We start from the raw sequence: 6,755 nt of genomic DNA, 5'->3' as shown, positions 1-6,755 counted from the left end.
TGCATGGCACAACCTTTTCATTTTTCACCGGTGATGAAATTTTTGAAGAAACGACCCTCTCGATGCTATCCATGGTTATATCCGTAGCAGATGGGGTTTGGTTCATGTTCCTATGGTTTCGTTCATGCAGCAACCTAGGAATGTCTTTGTACGTATGCCCAACAAAGCAGACTTCTTTAAGGCTCTTTTCAGAGAATCATGCGACATCAATGGGGTCTACTATCGGCATTTTGCTTGGACTCCTGATTTTGATGAAGAAAGTGAGCCTCCATGCGTTACGGTGTGGATATTTTTACCTGGGCTTCCCCATAACCTTTATCATACTTCAGTGTTGAAATCTCTTATGGTGCCTATTGGAAGATTGATTCGTAGAGACAACCCCACTCGATGTGCTACAAGAACGAATGGAGCTAGAGTATGCGTTGAGATAGATGCATTTAAGGACCCTATTCCATATTTCTGGATTGGTAAGCCTGGTATGCCAAGTAGCCAAAAACAGAGTATTATCTACAAAATGTTGCCGGCATATTGCAGAAGTTGTAGAAGACAGGGTCATATTCAAAAAACATTGCTGCTTGGGTATTGATAACAAGACTAAACATTATAATGGAGGGAAGGGCTAGGTCTAGAAATCTGAGAAACCAAATGTGGAAGTGCAAGTCGCAGGGGACCTTCAAATGGTAGAGCATGTGGGTTAGCAGGTGAAAGGCCTTGAGGGTCAGGATAATTTGCAGGAAGGTGATGGAAGGGATAGGGGCATTGATATTTCAAATGATATTGTTGAGGTTGCCTTGGAATTTCCAGAACATACATGTGTTGCGGAACCTACGAAGAATGTCGTGGTCAAGAATCATGATCTCCACATGGAGTCTATGGCCGCTGTGTAGCTGGGAGTTGAGGAACCATGCAACGTGCATGAGAAGGATACATGCTTGAATCCAATTGAGACAGAGTTGGTTTTTAATGGTGCTAATATTGAGCAACCTACGACATGCATTACTAGTATAAACGATGTGGAGTTGAGTCCCACGTTGATGGTTACTAACGGTGTGGATGATTTGTCTATTGCATGTGGTGAGGGACATGTGGTGGAGGAATTCTCTTTTGATGCTTTGGAGGAGCCGTTGGAATTACGGCAGGTTACACATATGTCCAACACCTTTTTGGTCGTTGGTGGTAAGGCTTCTGAGAAGGATTTCAGTCTAGAAGAAATTTAATCAAAAAATGAAGATGATTGGGATACGCTGAGGATGGATATGCAAAAAGAGTATTGCACAGATTCAGATATCTCTAGAGGTAATGTTGGTAAGGTAAAGACAAGAAGTTCTACCAGGTAGGTAATACAACCCTCTAAATTTAATTTATGATAAGTCCTATTAGTTTTTGGAACATAAGGGGAATTAGTACCTCCCAAATGTGTTTAAAAAGTCTTATTCATAGCTATAAGCCTAATATTATTGCTCTTGCTGAACCTTTTTCGCCGGATAGTAGAATTCCTAGTTTTTTAAATAGGTTTTAGATGTGATTCTTATATTACAAATGCTTTGCATGCTAGAAAAATTTGGTTGTTGTGGAATTCTATTGTTTCCGTTAATTGGTTGGCTGGCTCTAGTCAGTATGTGATGGTTCAGGTGAAGAATAATGATCATGTTTTCCTTCTTACTGTTGTGTATGCTAAATGTAGTCGTGCTGAGAGGTATATCCTTTGGGAGGATTTGAGGCTATTGGTAGTGGTACTCTCACGTGGGTTCTCTGTGGGGACTTTAATATTATTAAAGGGGACTTGGAGTGGAGAGGTGGGCATCCTCAGAATTTCTCTGCTATGGAGGACTTTAACCTTTGTCTTCAAAATTGTGGTTTGATGGATATGTGCTTTAAGGGTACGTTGATGACTTGGTGCAATGGCCAAGGTGGTCTAGCTTGGAGTTGGGCTAGATTAGACAGGTGCTTCATTGATTCTAATTTTATTAACTTGTTTCTGAATGGTTATTATCATGTTTTGCCACCTCAGATCATTCCCCTCTGGTGATCAGTATGGGGGAAGACCCTTTTAATTATGACCCTAGTCCTTTTCATTTTCAATATATGTGGGCCGATCACAAGGATTTTGCGAGTTATGTGAAAGGGGTTTGGAATCAAGCAGAGTTTAGTTTTGGGCTACATAAGTTTTCTTCTAAACTGAAAAGGGTCAAGGTGGCTTCAAGGGAGTGGAATCAACATGTGTTTGGGAGAACTACTGTTATCATTAAAGATCTTGAGCATCTCATTGAGAGGTTAGATAATCGCCTTTAGGATTGTTTTAATGCTGAGGATGATTATGATCTCATGGTCTCTAATTTGGAATTATCTACTTGGAAGAAGAGAGAAGAGATGAGGCTTTCTCATATGGCTACAAAGACTTGATTGAAAGATGAGGATCAAAATTCTAAATTTTTTCATGCTATCTTGAAGTCTAAACAACATAAAAGAATTAGTGACATGTGTCTTTCTGATGGTACTAGATTACATTCTCCCCTTGAAATTCATAAGGCTGTTGTTGATTACTTTCAACAATTTTTGGGTGTCAGTCGCAGAGTTGATAGTAGCCCTGGCCTTGATGGTTTTGGTTCTGGATTATATCGTGTTTGTTGGGATTTTATTAAGGATGATTTATTGGAAGCCGTTATTGAGTTCTTTCATAGTAAATCTTTTCTCAGGTTCTACATGGCTTCGTATATTGCTCTTATTCCTAAGGTGGATAAGCCTTCTGGTTTTGATAAATTTTGACCCATCAGTCTCTGTTCGGTTATTTATAAGGTCTGCTCAAAAATTATTGTGGCCTGCTTGACGAGTCTGCTTTCTAAAGTGATTTCTAAGGAGCTTTCTAAAGTGATTTCTCAGGAGCAAGGGGCATTTATTCTTGGTCATAGTATTTTTGATAATATTAGCTTAATCCAGGAGATGATCCATTCTCTTAATAAAAAATCCAATGGAGGTAATGTAGTTATCAAATTGGATATGTCCAAGACGTATGATCGAGTGGATTGAAATTTTTTATTACAGGTTTTGGATGCATTTGGCTTTTCTCCTCAAGTCTGTGATTTGATTAAGGCCTGCATTTCCCTGCCTTGGTACTCTGTCATAATGAATGGAAACCCCTTGGGATTTTTCAAAGGTTATCGAGGTCTTCGATAGGGGGATCCTTTATCACCTTATTTGTTTATTATTATGTAGGAGGTGCTTTCACTTCTTCTTCGACGCTACTTTAATCAGGGTAAAATTGGGCAATTCTCTCAAGCTAGGGGTACTCCTCTTCCTTCTCATCTCATGTATGCTGATGCTACTGTTATTTTTACGAATGGAGGCAAAAGGTCTATGAGAGGTTTGGCTCATGTGTTGAAACTTTATGAGGATTGGTCAGGTCAACTCCTTAGTAAGGAAAAAAGTGCTATCAATTTTTCTAAACGCATTACGGCTCCTTGCAAGAGATGGATTCTTCAGATGACCAGTTTTTCTAAGAGTTTTTTTTCCTTTTAAGTACTTGGGTGTCCCTATTGTGACCGGTAGGTTGAAGGCTTCTAATTTAGATGATTTATTTGGAAAAGTTAAAAGGAAAATTGCTAGGTGAAAAATGAAATTGCTTTCGGCTGGTGGTAGAACTATGCTTTTGAAGCATGTTCTATCAAGTATGGCCACTCATCTACTTGCTATTTTACATGTTTCTAATGTGGTCTTGTTGGCGTTGCATAGACTCCTGAGTTCTTTCTTTCAGGGTGATACTGCGGGGAAAGGTAAGAGAAAATGGGTGGCCTGGAGACATATTTGTAAACCCATTGAAGAAGGGATTGGTATTCATGATTTTGGTGATATAAAGAAAGTTTTACATATGAAATTCACCTAGAAATTTCTCTCGGGGAATTCTTTATGGGCGGACTTTTTCAGAGGTAAATATGTTAATCCTCGTGGATGCTAATAAGGGTACGCGGTTTTGGAAGGCGATTGTTAAAAGTATCCTGGCCATTTTAAATAACTCTTAGTGGCTTGTGAGAGATGGTAATATTTCCTTTTGGTATGATAACTGGGAAGAAGATGGCCCTTTCCATGATCATTATCCGGTTATTAATAAGCCTCTTCTGAAGATTAAAGAGTGTCGCATTGATAATGGGTGGGATATTCCTTTATTGGAAAGGCTTATGGGTCACCAAAAAGCTACTGAGTTGATGCATTTTTTCGCTACTCGTAAGGAGGGGCAGGATGTCCTTATTTGGAAGAATGATACAAATGAGAAGTTTAACACTAAGTATGCTTGGGATTGTATTAGGGTCAGGGTGCTTGCTTTACCTTGGGTTCAATGGATTTGACATGCTACTCTACCAAAAAAATTATCTGTTATGATGTGGAAAGCTACAAATAATTGCTTGAGTGTGGATGACAAGATTAGGTTGGTTGGTACCCCCATGGTCTCTAAATGTAATTGTTGTTCCGTGGGTCATCTTGAGAATCTTAATCATATTTTGTGTACGGGCAATTTTGCGAGACGAATTTGGCGTTTGGCTGCGATCCATTTAGGAGTGCACACTAAGCTATTAGTTGACATTACATTTGATAAGACTGTCTTATTTTACTATTTATATCTTCTATAATGCAGACTGCATCTTTGACTATCAGTCTTTTGTTGTATTTATTTATAATGGACTGGCATTATAATTTAATCATTGAGCCCATAATGGGATGGGCCATTTTATAGACACATGGATGCCCCTACTCTCACCCCAATTGAATAGAACTAGCCTATTGAGTTCTATATGTGTTCTGCTAGCCCTTTTATCTTCTCTTTGAAAAATAAGAGGGCTCAGACACGAATTGAAGACACACAAACATAAGGGTTGAGAGTAGTATTGCTCCATAGAAACAAGCTTTCTCTTCTCTTTTACAGGAACTCTAAAGCTCTATGGAAAATCCATCATAAGTGTTTGGAGGTATGATTTCTTGTTAATTTTCTTCACAGATTTGACAAGAGATCTTGATGATCTCGGATTTATTCAAAATCCAACAAGTGGTATCAGAGCCAACTTGTCAGATTTGTGAGGAAATAAGTTTCTGTTTTGTGAAATACATTTTTTTTTGTATTTGTGTTTTTTTCACCACTCAAGTTCATATTTTTTTTGCCTTTTGGAGTTCTTGGGTGACCAAAAAAGTTTTTTTTTTTTGAGTTTCTGTTGCCAATGCCGCTGTGTAGCTGATCAGAAATGTAAAAAACCGCCACTTTTGGTGGCCATACAATATTTATTCTATTTTTGTATTCTCGCTTTTTTGACTAAAATGGACTATTGGAGACATGGGAGGATGCCAAAAATGTCCTCACCAACGTCCCCTCATCCAGATCGGCCTGAAAAATGGTTCAGTTGGCCAAAATAGTTGCGGCGCTGGAGTTCTTTTCTCTACAGTAACTCGGGTCAAAAGAGTTACGTACATATCTGGATAGGGTTTCTAATTCAATTCATGGGCTTGGTTTTAAGTATGGGTCATTTTCTATTATGGATATAAGATGAGGATTGGGTTTTAATTAATAGATGTTTCTTTATAATGGTCTGGCCCATATGTTTTTAGACCCTTGTCATAAGGAAGTACTACTGAGAAAAATAAATGGACTGATTGGGCAAGGCCTATACTTATGGGATGAAATATCCCATTTGACTTTGACACACCCATGACCCATTGACCATCCGGTTTGACCAAATTTGATCGCCCGATTTGACCTAGTTTGATTACCCAGTTTGACCGATTATAATATTATTTTTTTATAAAAAAATTATTAAAAAAAGGAGAATATTTTTTTTTTCAAATGTAGTATAATAGTACTTTTGTACTATTTTATAAATTTTTTATATATAATTTTATTGTGGTAATAAATAATCTTATATGGAGATACTCTTTTGAAGGGTTATGTCATTTTGTTTCAATACCGATGGTTTGGAGTGGCTATGTAATAACAAATTATCGGAGTTGTTACTATTGATCATGCTTTCGCTTGATGATATTATACTAAGATCCATACAGATATTGAATTTGCCCCGTCGGCAAATCATTATTTGGTAGGATGCTTAGGAAGATAAAGATAATAGTTAAGTGTTTGGCACTTGATGGCCTAGTCCTATCCTCTCAGTAGCGGGTCATTTTAAGTCCTTGTATTTAATTATTCTACTTTATCATGCGTAAGAGCCTTTTATGTATCTTAGGCTCTAGCATAGTGCGTAAGAGTCTATTTTGAATAAGCTTTGGCATGGATATAAGATTGCCTAATTGAGACATTTATGGGTGCATGTTTCTTGTTCCACATGCATAATAATTTTTTTTTATTATATTCTCCTCAGCTTATGGCAATGCGGCTATGTCTCTCTCTTTATTTGCCATCAAGAGTTTGACGGGAACCAATTATGAGGATTAGTATGAGTCTCTCACTATTAATTTGGCTATTATGAATTTGGATTTGGCTTTGAGGATCAATGCGCCTGTTGAGTCCACTAGTGAAAGTTCTGCAGCTCAAAAGACTCGTTATAAGTAATGGATGCATTCTAATAGGACTTATCTCATGATTATGAAGTATACTATTGACAAGTCTATCAAGCAGAGCATAGCTGATGCTGATAGTGCTAAAGAATATTTTGATACCATTGGGAAGAAATTTACTAAGTTTGACAAGGCAAAAAAGGGAACCCTGATGAAGCTTCTTACTACCACAACCTATGATGGGGTTAATGGAGTCGAGAGGACAT

This window comes from Carya illinoinensis, chromosome 1, assembly GCF_018687715.1.
Source record: "Carya illinoinensis cultivar Pawnee chromosome 1, C.illinoinensisPawnee_v1, whole genome shotgun sequence".
Classification (NCBI taxonomy): Eukaryota; Viridiplantae; Streptophyta; class Magnoliopsida; order Fagales; family Juglandaceae; genus Carya; species Carya illinoinensis.
This window is presented reverse-complemented; position numbering follows the sequence as displayed.